Genomic DNA, 12,247 nt, shown 5'->3' with positions numbered 1-12,247 from the left:
CACTAAACAGGTATGTGATTCTGTCTCTTCATTCCCAAACAGCTATGATGGCTACACTTGTATGATATTTATCATATTGATCTTTATTTTCTAGTTATTTGTGTGCTTTATATTATATCTTACTAATCTTTGTGCTCCTGAGAGGTTGTATCTAATATACCTAGGACTACAATAAATAGCAAATAGGAATTCAATAAACATTAAATATTAGTTAGGTATGAGAAGAATATTTTATCTCTCTGTGTAAAATGTAAACCAGAATGTTAGAATGGCTAGGATTTTTTATTCATTCAAATTTGACATAGTCATAATTATTGACCCCAAGTATATATTATTTGCAAACAGCCATTTTAATGTATATTCATATTTTAAAATGATTTATTGGCTAGTTCTATAATTTTTAATTAAATGAGAGTTTGTAAATTCAATCAACCAAGATTTTTCAGGATTTCAAAACAGCTCCATACACTCAAACCACTGATCCCACTATGCCTACCAGACCAGAGAAATCTGAACCTTTTTATATTGCTTGTGAAGTTCTGTGTACATCGATTTTCCTTCCTTGGGAGAAAAGCTCTACAAGTTTCATAAAATTCTCAAAGGGATCTGTGAGTCCCCAAATATGCTAAAGCTAGAAACATGATAGTCAGCCTTGACCTCTTCCTTACCTTTACCTCTCACATTCCCATTTACCGTCATCAATTTATACTTCTAAATATCGGTTAAAATTGTCTCCTCTCTGACCTTACTGCCTTAGTTCAGACCGTCATCTTATCTCTTAGCTGGTTTCTCCACCTCCAGTCTTATACCCCTCCAAGGGAAGAAGCACTCGAAAGTTGGCAAGATTAAAGAGAATAGATGAGAGAAAAGGTTTAATTTGTTAAATTATTATCAGGAACAACAGAGAAATGAAACCTGATAGGAGTAGCTAGTTGCATAGTTTCCAAAATACGTAAATATCCACCCCCTTCTCACACCTTGCCCACGATAGAAATAGTTACTGTTCTTATTGCTACTGTACTATGGGCATATCATAATTATAACAATTTCTAAACTGCATGAAAATTCTTTCTTATTCATCTATTTCTTCCACTAGATTGTGGTCTCTCCCAGAATATCGATCATTTTATTCACTTGTCTTATTACTTCCTCCCCCCCTCTTCTTACTAGCATATAAGCACTATGAAGAATTCAACAGATGGGAATAAGAGGGAGGATAGACTTGAAGGTTGGACATTGTCACGGCCTTTTGAATTTCTATTGTGTGGATATTGTTAAAAGTGAGACACGTAACAAATTTTAGTTATATTTAGAATGCACCCAGTCTAACCTGGATCCCCATTCCTAGGTGATATCAGGAGAAGATACAGAGTGATTTCCTGGAATAGCTAAAGATTGCTTAAAGTGTTAATACTGTATTAGCTAGTTCTGTAGAGACATTAGCAGAAAGAGGCTAATGATTAGTGAACTTTCTCAAAAAACATTGCTCTTGATTCACTGATAATTATAAACACCATTGTAACCTAGAGATTTCTCTAATGAGAAATTAAATTCCCTAAGGAGAGTTAAAAACTCCTGTTACTGATGAGGAAAATTTTAGGTGAGAAGAGGGTATCATTCAAACTAGTGTTTTCTAGTAAATTCAATCCAAGGGATAATGAATTTAAATTACTTTAGGTAATTTTTAGGCTTTTTTTTCCAATTTTATCTTATAATTATATTAAAAAATTTTGGCTAGAACATAAGCTCTACTACATATCATTTGTAGCTTCTTATCTTAGTATAATATCAAATTCCAATAAATATGCATTAACTGACATCAGATTTGTTTTTTATACATTTTTACTCAGGTATAGCATACATTTATTAGGTAAAGTATACTAATTTTAATAGGAAAGCTTTGTTATTTTTTTCATACGTATGCACCCATGAAACCACCACCCAAATCAAGTTATAGGACATCCCCAGCACTCCAAGAAGTTTCCTCAGGGCCCTTCAGATTCAGTACCCTACTGGATGTATACAATATTCTGACTTTTATCACATTGATAATTATCACATTGATAATAAGCTTAATTTAGCCATTTTTAAAGTATCCTTTAATAGGGATTATATTTATTATGTGAGTTCATTCAGTAAACCTCCAACTTTGTTCTTGTTTTGTCTAGGCCTTTTGCTTTTCCATATATACTTGATAACTAATTTGTCAATTTCCACCAAAAAAATCTCCTTGTATTTTTTTTTGGTAGTTTATGTGTTTTAATGAACAGGTCTCATCAGTTAACACACATATATAACAGAACACAAGTCATGTATGTACACCTTGATGCGTTATTATAAAATGAACACATTTGTATAACCAGATAAAAGGAAGAGAATATCACTGGACACCCTCTTTGTATTTTAATTCAGATTGTGTTATATAAAGAGATCAGTTTGGGAAGAGGTGAAATCTTAAAGTACAGAGTTTACTATACATGAAAAAGGTTAGCTTTTCTATTTTTCTGGTTTGCTTTAATTTTATCTCATCAATAAATTGTTGATATCAGTATGGAGATTTTGCTCATTTCTAATTAGATTTATTTCTGGGATTTGATTTTTTTAAATGCTACTATAAATAGTGGGTTTTTTTCAAATTTTATTTTTCCATTTTTGGCTTTAGGTATATAGAAATACAATTAATACCATGTATTGACTGTTTACCAGCAACTTTACTAGATCCATTTCTTAATTCTCATTATTTGTATACATATGAAATCATAATATCTATGAATAAAGACAGCTTTATTCCATTCCTTTTAATCTTCACTCCCTTTATTTCTTTCCCTGGCCTTCCTTACTGCCGTGGCTATGAACTTCAGTACAATGTTGCATAGAAGTGACGTTGATGGAAAACATTTTTTTAAATCTTTTTAAGCTGCTTTTCATCCCTTTCAAAATTCCTTCCAACTTAGGTCATTTTTCTTCAGCCTGCACACCTGCCTTTAGTTTATCATGTAATGCAGTTTTTCTGATTCTAGTATTTCAGCTTTTGTTTGTCTTTATTTTGCTCTTAGTTTTGAAGTAAATTTTATATGGATAAAGAATTCTAGGTTGGAATTTTAAGAAATCTTTTAGCAACTTAGATATACAATCCCATTATCTTCTGACTCTACAGTTTCTTTTAAAAAAGTCAGTCAACAGTCCTATTATTGCTTCTTTGAAGGTAATTAATTGTTCTTATTTATGCCTTCTTTTAACATTAGCTCTTTGTGGTTTCCAGCACTTTAAAATTGGTATCATTTTCTGTGAATTCATCTTTCTTTGGGTCTATGGAGTTTCTGGAATTTGTGTGTTGATATCTTTAATTAGTTTGGCAAATTTTCAACCATTGTGTCTCTCCATATTGCTTCTGGCCCATGCTCTCTCTCCTCCCATTTTGTCACTCTAATTACATGCACTTTACACCATTAATGGTGTCCCACCTATTTCTTATGCTCTGTTCTGTCTACTTGTTTTTCTGTATATACTTTAGTTGGGATACATTCTATTCACCTTTCTTTCGGATAACGAATTATGTTTTCATCTACGTCCAGTCTGCTGTTAAACCCATCTGAGTTTTTAATTACCAATATTACTTTGTTAACTTCTAAAATGTCCATTTGACTTTTTTTAGATCCCAGTATCTAATGATAATGTTCATATTTTCATCCATTTTGTTAATCTTTCCTTTATTATCTTTGACATATAATTACTTTAGTCCTTGTCTGTTAATTTCAATATCTGAATCAACTGTAGTATTTAAAAATTTTATTTTCCACTCTTTATCCTGAGTATTTGCCACATTTCCTACACTCAAACTTCTCATAATTTTTCATTATATGCTTGTAAATGTGTATAAAAGAACTGTAGAGACTGGAGGTCTCCCAGAGGGTTCACCCTTTCATTTGTTAAGCAAAAAAGCTGAGATGCAGATCACGTCAATGAAATCAAGGACTGATCTGGGTAAAGACTGGATTGCAGCTTTAATTAGACTCAATCCACCTCAGGTTTCAATAATCTCAGTGGTGATATCCAATGTATGATGTATCTTTGCAAGGTTCTACTTCCAAAGGGACTCTATCTTCCAAGCACTTCAAGACTGTTTGAGATACCCTCTGCTTTTTCAGTGACACCCCACACCTAACCTCCTGTGCTGCTGTAACACTCAAAAATGACCCAGTGGTTAAATATTAAATATTTTAAAATTGAATATTTTAAGGTTTTGTCCTTCTCTTGATTTTACATTGTCATGCTAGCTCTTACAGCTACCCAAAGTTCTTCTGGGTTTTGTTCCTCGCAGGAAGACAGTTGTGCCTAGGATAAATCATATTATAAGCCTCAAACTTAGCTCACCCAGGAAGCAGTCTATGGTATTTGAACTGAGACCTGCCCCTTTCCTCCCCCTCCTCAGTATTTTGAGATGAAAACTTCACTCCAGATTAGTGCAGCCAAGAACACAGGGCTCCCTCTACCCTTCATTCCCAGAGGGCTACCTTCCCAGGAAGGGTAGGGAGTCAGCATTTCTCACCTGACCCCAGATACCTGTGGCTCAGGCTAAGTATTGGTGAGTGTGGTTGAGAGATAGGAGCTCCCTTCTTTAACTCAGCCCCTATTTATACATTGGAAGCTCTTCAACAACACCACTGGAAATGCTAGGAATACAAGATCATCCCTGACTCAGCTCCTGCTACTGCCACTCTCCAACTAGTGCTCTTAATTTGGGGGTGTCACTCAGAGAGGAGAGCACCATTGTCCCCAAACTCATCTCCAGAGCCAATTAAGAGATTTTGTCTGGGGAAGCAGATGGCCATAAGGACAGAGAGCTTCAGTCTTCTCCCAAAGGAAATGACTTCATTTGCAACAGAATGTGGAGAAGCTTGAAGGACATTCTCAAAAACAGTATTGGTTTTAGTGAAAGCTAATTGGAAGGATGTTGGTAGATACATTGGAAATATAGGCTAAACTATAGGCCAACTAGATTGCAGGAGAAAACCTAGGAGATAGCTGGCAAGAGCCATCCAGGGGTCAGAACATATCTCAGACACTGACTTCAGGAATTGTCACTTCAAAAGAGATTGAATTTGAATTGATGGGTCTGCTCAGCAATTTATGCCCCAGGGTATTGTTGAAAACAATAGTGAAATCAGCCAGCCTTAATAGCTGGGTATGGTCACAGAATGGGACAATCAAAGAGAGCCCAAGGAAATCCACTGTTATTCAGCTTGACTGCACACACCCAGGGCTAGAACAAAAGGCCTCACATTGAAGGGAAATTGATTTCACAAGAATAGTCTATCCAAGTCAAAAAAACAATTAAGCAAACCAAAAACAATTTTTTTGAAAAAAGACCCATAGTGGGGGATGGGGGTGGGGGGCAGGGCGTGGAATCAGTATACAGAATTACTACAGCGTATTACCTTGTATGTCCATGCTTAAAAATTATGAGACATGAAAGGAAATAAGAATGTGTGATCCATATATAGGGAGAAGAAAGCAAGTGACAAAAACTGTCTATGTGAGGAATGTGATGTCAGATTTAACAAATACTTTAAAGTACCACTGTAAGTATGCCCAAAGAACTAAAGAAAATTTCTTTAAAAAATAAAGTTATGAAGTCAGAGTCTCATCTAATTTAAGATATCAATAATAAAGTAGAAATTATTTTTAAAAAAGAACCAAAAGAAATTTCTACATTTGAAAATCACAGTAACTAAAAGGAAAAATACATTAGACAGGCTCATCTACAATTGGAATTGGCAGAAGAATTGGAGAACTTGAAGACAGATCAGTAGGTATTATGCAATCCAAAGAACAGAGAGAAAATTAAAGAAAAATTGACACCAGAAAGTATTTGTTTGATACAAGAGAAAGCAATAAAAGAGGAATAGATAAACAAAAAATAAAAGATAATGCATATAGAAAAATGCATTAAAATGAAAGATATAAATCAAACTATCATTAATAATATTAATATGAAGAGTTTAAACAATTCAATAAAAGACAGAGGTAGTAAGAGTGGATACCAAAACAAGAACTGACTGTATGTTGTGTACAGGACAAAATAATCCACAAAATGGGAGAAAATATTTGTAATTCATATGTCTCTGATAAGGGCCAAGTATCTCGAATACAAAAAGAACACTTTTAACTCCATAACAAAAGATAAACAGCCAAAACAATTGAAAATATGTATTCAAACAAATGCTTAGATATGAATATGCTTTGCGGCACTATTCACAATAACCAAAGGTAAAAAACAACCCAAATGTCCATCAATGGATGAATGTATAAACAGAAGTGATATATTTATGCAATGGTATATTATTCAATAATAAAAAGGAATGAAATACTGATACATGTTACAATATGCATAAACTTTGTAAAAATTGACAAATGATTGTAAATTCATATGGAACTGCAAGGGATCAAAATAGGTAAACAGGGCTTTCCTGGTGGCGCAGTGGTTGAGAGTCCGCCTGCTGATGCAGGGGACACGGGTTCGTGCCCCGGTCCGGGAAGATCCCACATGCCGCAGAGCGGCTGGGCCTGTGAGCCATGGCCACTGAGCCTGCGCGTCCGGAGCCTGTGCTCCACAACGGGAGAGGCCACAGCAGTGAGAGGCCTGTGTACCGCAAAAAAAAAAAAAAGGTAAACAATCCTGAAAAAGAGAAAAGTTGGAAGACACACTTCCCGATTATAACACATACTACAAAGAAACAGTAATCGAGACAATGTGGTGCTGGTATAAACATAGACATATAGATTAATGGAAAAGAATTGACAGTCCAGTATTAAAATCATGTGTCTGTTGTCAACTTTCTTTTTTCTTTTTTTTTTTTTTTTTTTTGCGGTACACGGGCCTCTCACTGTTGTGGCCTCTCCAGTTGTGGAGCACAGGCTCCAGACGCGCAGGCTCAGCGGCCATGGCCCACGGGCCCAGCCGCTCCGTGACATGTGGGACCCTCCCAGACCGGGACACGAACCCATGTCCCCTGCATCGGCAGGCGGACTCTCAACCACTGCACCACCAGGGAAGCCCTCTTTTTTTTTTAAACATCTTTATTGGAGTATAATTGCTTTACAATGGTGTGTTACCAACTGTCTTTCAACAATGGTGCCAAGACCATTCAGTGAAGAAAGGGTATAATTTTCAACAAATGGTACTTTGACAAGCGAATGGCCATATCGTAAAGATTGAATTTGGACCATGACATCACACCACTTACAAAATTTAACTAAAAGTGGACAGAGACCTAAATATTGTGGACAAAGAGGGTCACCTGCTATTTCAGTAAATAAAGGATATTGTGGCTATCAAGCCACCAGCCACTGCAGCTCCCCCTGATGATGCACCCTGAGGGGAATTCAGGATGTAGAAAAAAAGGTTGCCTACCACCAAGCTGTCAGCCTCCGCAGCCACCAGTGGTGTACCCTGAGGGGATTCAGAATGGAAAAAAACAACAACAAAAAAAACCCAGGGTACTGGCTCTAGATAGTTAAGGTGTAATATCAAAGGAATAATTTCAGTAAGCCCAGACTCTTGCATCTTCCTATACATAGAAAAGCACTAAATCCATTAACTTGAGATGTCTGGTTTTCTTTAATTAACATTAGTCTTTTGGTGTTCTGGCCCCCTGGGTTTTTCTTCTTTTCTTTTCTTTTCTTTTCTTTTCTTTTTTTTTTTTAACAAATCTCCTATATTTCTTGGCTCCTCCATTACCTCTTCAGAACAGTCCCTCAGAATTATCTGATAGTCTGTAACCCAGGCTTAAGTCCCGAGTAAGTCCACCAAATAAAATATGATTATCAACTTTTAGGTTGTGCCTTTTTTTTCAGTCAACAATATGAAACCTAAAACTACAAAATTCTTAGAAGAAAACATACAATAAGTCTTCAAGATCTCAGGTTTGGCAATGGATTCTTAAATATGACACCAAGTGCATGAATAGCAAAGGAAAAATAATAGATGTATTAGGGTTCTCCAGAGAAACAGAAACAATAGGATATAAAAGGAGATTTATTATGAGGAATTGGCTCACACAATTATGGAGTTTGAGAAATCCCATGATCTGTCACCTGCAAGCTGAAGACCCAGGAAAGCCAGTGGTTTAATTCAGTCCTAGTCCAAAAGCCTAAGAACCAGGGAGCTAATGATGTAGATCCCAGAGGGCAGGAGAGGATGAGGTGAGATGTCCCAGCCTGTGATAGTTAATTTTATGTGTCAACTTACCTGGACTAAGGGACTCCCAGAAAGCTGATAAAACTTTATTTCTGAGTGTGTCCATGAGGATGTTTCTGGAAGAGATTGTCGTTTGAATCAGTAGTCTGAATAAAGAAGATTGCCCTCAGCAATGAGTGTGGGCATCATCCAATCTGTGATGATCTGAATAGAATAGAAAAGTGGAGGAAGGCAGATTTGCTGTCTTTGTTTGAATATATATATATATATTTTTTTTCGGAAGACAGTATATATGTATAATCAAAGGATAGATAGATGATCGATCGATTGATCGATCGATCGATAGATAGATAGATATAGATCCCCCTCAGTGCCCCTGGGGGATTGGTTCCAAGACCCGTATGGATATAAAAATCTGCAGGGACCCTGAGGGTCCCATAGTCGGCCCTCTGTATCCACAGTTTCACATCCACAGATTCAGTCAACCACAGATTGGGTAGTACTGTATTTACTATTGAAAAAAATCCATGTATAAGTGGATCTGTGCAATTGAAAGCCGTGTTGTTCAAGGATCAACTATATATATTATATATACTCTTGGTTCTGTCCCTCTAGAGAACCCTGACAAACAGATTTTGGTACAAAAACTGGTTCTGGGACAGAATTTTAAGGATGAGTTTCTCTGATTTGGTTTCTGGAATTGGGTCTCTAATCTGATTAGACTGAAAAACACTAATGAGTCTATTTCCGGTAGAAAAGAGAACACTGATAGTCCATGGAGTGCACTGTTTATAGAATTCACAATCTATCTTCATTGGATACTCCTAATCAACCAAAGAAGCAAAGAGCTAAGTGACTCTATGTATGATACTTTTGAACATTTTTGGAAAAACAAGGAATATAATGACATTGGTTGGTTGCTCCTAATGTCTCTGGACAAAGTGGTGAAGGAAAAGAATGAGCTCAGGGATTCTAATTCTCAGCTCAAATACTGCATAAATGATCTAAGAGCATCTATGTGTGCCCTGAAGAAGACCCTTATCTCCTGTAGCTTGCTGGGCTGAAATTGCTGAAGATGAAATGCAGAAACTCATCCTGTGATTGAATTAAATGCAAGTTGAACTCAGTCCTGCAAAGTGTCTACTGTTAAAGGGAAAACATTGATTGGCAAAGAATGAGATCCTATTAGTTGAGATGGGGAAGTGTGGGAAGAGCCTGATGGAGCTGGAGACATTGAGCCCCTAAATTCTGATGAGTCTTCTTTGCCAGTGGAAGTATCCTCCCTACCTGAAATGGCAGTGGCATCTCCAGCCCCAGTGATAGTCGCCTCCCCACAGTGGTATGGCCTTTCTACTTCCCTCTGAGAGGGTTAAGCCTGCATTGCCTGAGGAAATGTTAATGGCCTCCTCTAAGGCTGTTGCCATGCAAGACAATACTGGTTCTTCTCAGGATCTACCCCCACCATCCCTCTTTGCTTCTGAACTTATAATTAGACTCAAGTCCCAGAAGGTCCCTAATGGTTAAGAACATAGCGTGATCCATGAGGAGGTGTGATACCTTCCAAAAGAAATACTTGAATTTTCTAATCTATACAGAAAGAAATCCAGGAACATGTGTGGGAAGGGATACCCTACACTAAGGGTGTAGGATAGTGTTGGAAGGAACATAAAGTTAGATCAGGCTGAATTTACTGATATGGGATCACTAAGCAGAGATTTTTGCATTTGATGTTGCAGCTGTAGGAGTTAGAAAGAGCTCTGTATGTTTGGTTGGTTGGCTGAATCATGGATCAAAAGATGGCCTATGAGTGAATTGGAAATGCCTGACCTGCTTCGGTTTAATGTAGAGGAAGAGATTCAGAGATTTAGAGTCTTAATACATCTTTGTTGGTTGATATGTAGTCAGCTTGGTGCTAACAGTTGATGACTAAAGCTAACCACAGAGAATAATTCATATTCAAATTCTCCCCTCCTCCTGAAATAAATTATATATGGCATGAGGTAAAATATAAGTGATTGTATAAATGGGCAATTTATTTCACCTTATTGCATCATAACAACTTCTTTCAACTCCTTGTAACTGTTTATATACAGGTATGATTTTTCAAATGCTTTCCTTTTGGGCATGGACTATACTGTGACTTTATTTGTAATCATAGTGCATAGAAAAGTATTTTTCATATGGTAGATGCTTAATAAATATTTGTTTAGTAAATAACTGAATACTGTAACTTCAGAAATGGTACGCACATTTCAAGTTTAACTGAAGTTTTTGTACAAATATTTTGTGTAAATATTTATCTTTAAGCAAAGTGAATTAATAAAAAAATCCAGCTTTTCCGAATCTCTGGGGAGATGTTGAAAATGTTTTCTATTTTTTCAATGTGTAAATTAAGTTTTCTTTAGATTGAAGTTTTTGTTTTGTTTTGTTTTGTTTTTGCGGTACGCGGGCCTCTCACTGTTGTGGCCTCTCCCGTTGCGGAGCACAGGCTCTGGACGTGCAGGCTCAGCAGCCATGGCTCACGGGCCCAGCCACTCCGCAGCATGTGGGATCTTCCCGGACCGGGGCACGAACCCGTGTCCCCTGCATCAGCAGGCGGACTCTCAACCACTGCGCCACCAGGGAAGCCCTATTGAAGTTTTTTGACCAAGGCTAAATATTACTTCATAACAGAAAGCAAAGAATGACTAAGCACCTTAATATTTCAACCACATATTCAAGGCTTCTTAACATTTACAGTTATAGATCTCTTGAATAAAGCACCCAACTTCTTCTACATATTATATATGCTCAATAGGGCAACATAATTGGAACTCGTGTATACTTATTTGAAGAACCCTAAGCCTGAAAGGAATTAGATTGTGGCAGTAGAGGTTGTTTACTGTAAACCAATGGCTTAATCCCTTGTCCTTAAATGAGTATCCTAAAGGTTTTTGGTTTTGGGTTTTTTTTTTTTGCATATGAAGAGGTAACAATTCCATAAATTTGCAGCAGTGCATCAATCTTTCTGCCACACTTTCTTGTTGTCAATGTTTAATGTGTGATCCACCCAAACATCAATCCTCTACTGCACTTCCATGCCTAATGTGCACGTACATCTCTGCCCAAGCTCTCCACTCTTCTACTTTCAAAAACATTTTACTGCACTCTCTGGAAAGGGCCCTTCATAATCATCAAATTCTTCTGTATTCTTAACAGAATTTGGAATGTTTTCTTCAACTAGGCCCTATGTCTCAAAAAACTCCTTTCTCTTTCTTGACATCATGTCTGTCCATTTTTATTTATTTATTTTTCTTTTTCTCCCATAGATCTGACTGTTCCTTCTCAGTCTCCTTTCTAGGCTCCATAATCTTTTTCTGATCATTTGATATCAGAGAATTCCAAACTTCTCATCTGAGTTTGATTCATTTGTCCATCTATCTATCCATCCATCCATATAAATAATTTGATATATTTTTCCAGATTTAGATCCCTGATATGAGCTTAAGATTCATATATCCAATCATCTGACAGATATATCCAATTGACTAGCTCAGTGGAAGCTCAAACTCAACATGTCCAAGGTAAAACTCATTATTTTCCTCAATAAATGTGTTCTTTCAGTGTTCCATCCAGTTGCACAGACCAGAAAACTAGGAATCATCCTTAATACCTCCCATTCACTCATATCCCATACTTAATCCATCATCAAATTCAACAGATTTTACCCATCCACTCTTCTCCATGCCCTCCATTCTGGTCCAATATACCATCTTCTCTAGCCTACAATACTGTAATAGTTAAATAAATGATCTATTTTCTTTCCATTCTGCTCCCTCCCACCCCCCACCCCCAAACAGTTCTCTGCACTGCAGCCAGACTGATATTTCAAAACACACATCTAATCATATAGTCCTTGGACAGGCACTATAGAAAGCCTTGGACAGATTTTACTAACCAAAAGCCATTCTTTCTTCCTTCCTAGATGGACCCCAACATTGTCCACCCTTCTCTAAGAGATCATTTCCTTCAGGGAAGGTTTGGCCCCTTTCCAGATAGAGTGGGCAT

The sequence above is a fragment of the Lagenorhynchus albirostris genome, chromosome X, assembly GCF_949774975.1.
Source record: "Lagenorhynchus albirostris chromosome X, mLagAlb1.1, whole genome shotgun sequence".
Classification (NCBI taxonomy): domain Eukaryota; kingdom Metazoa; phylum Chordata; class Mammalia; order Artiodactyla; family Delphinidae; genus Lagenorhynchus; species Lagenorhynchus albirostris.
This window is presented reverse-complemented; position numbering follows the sequence as displayed.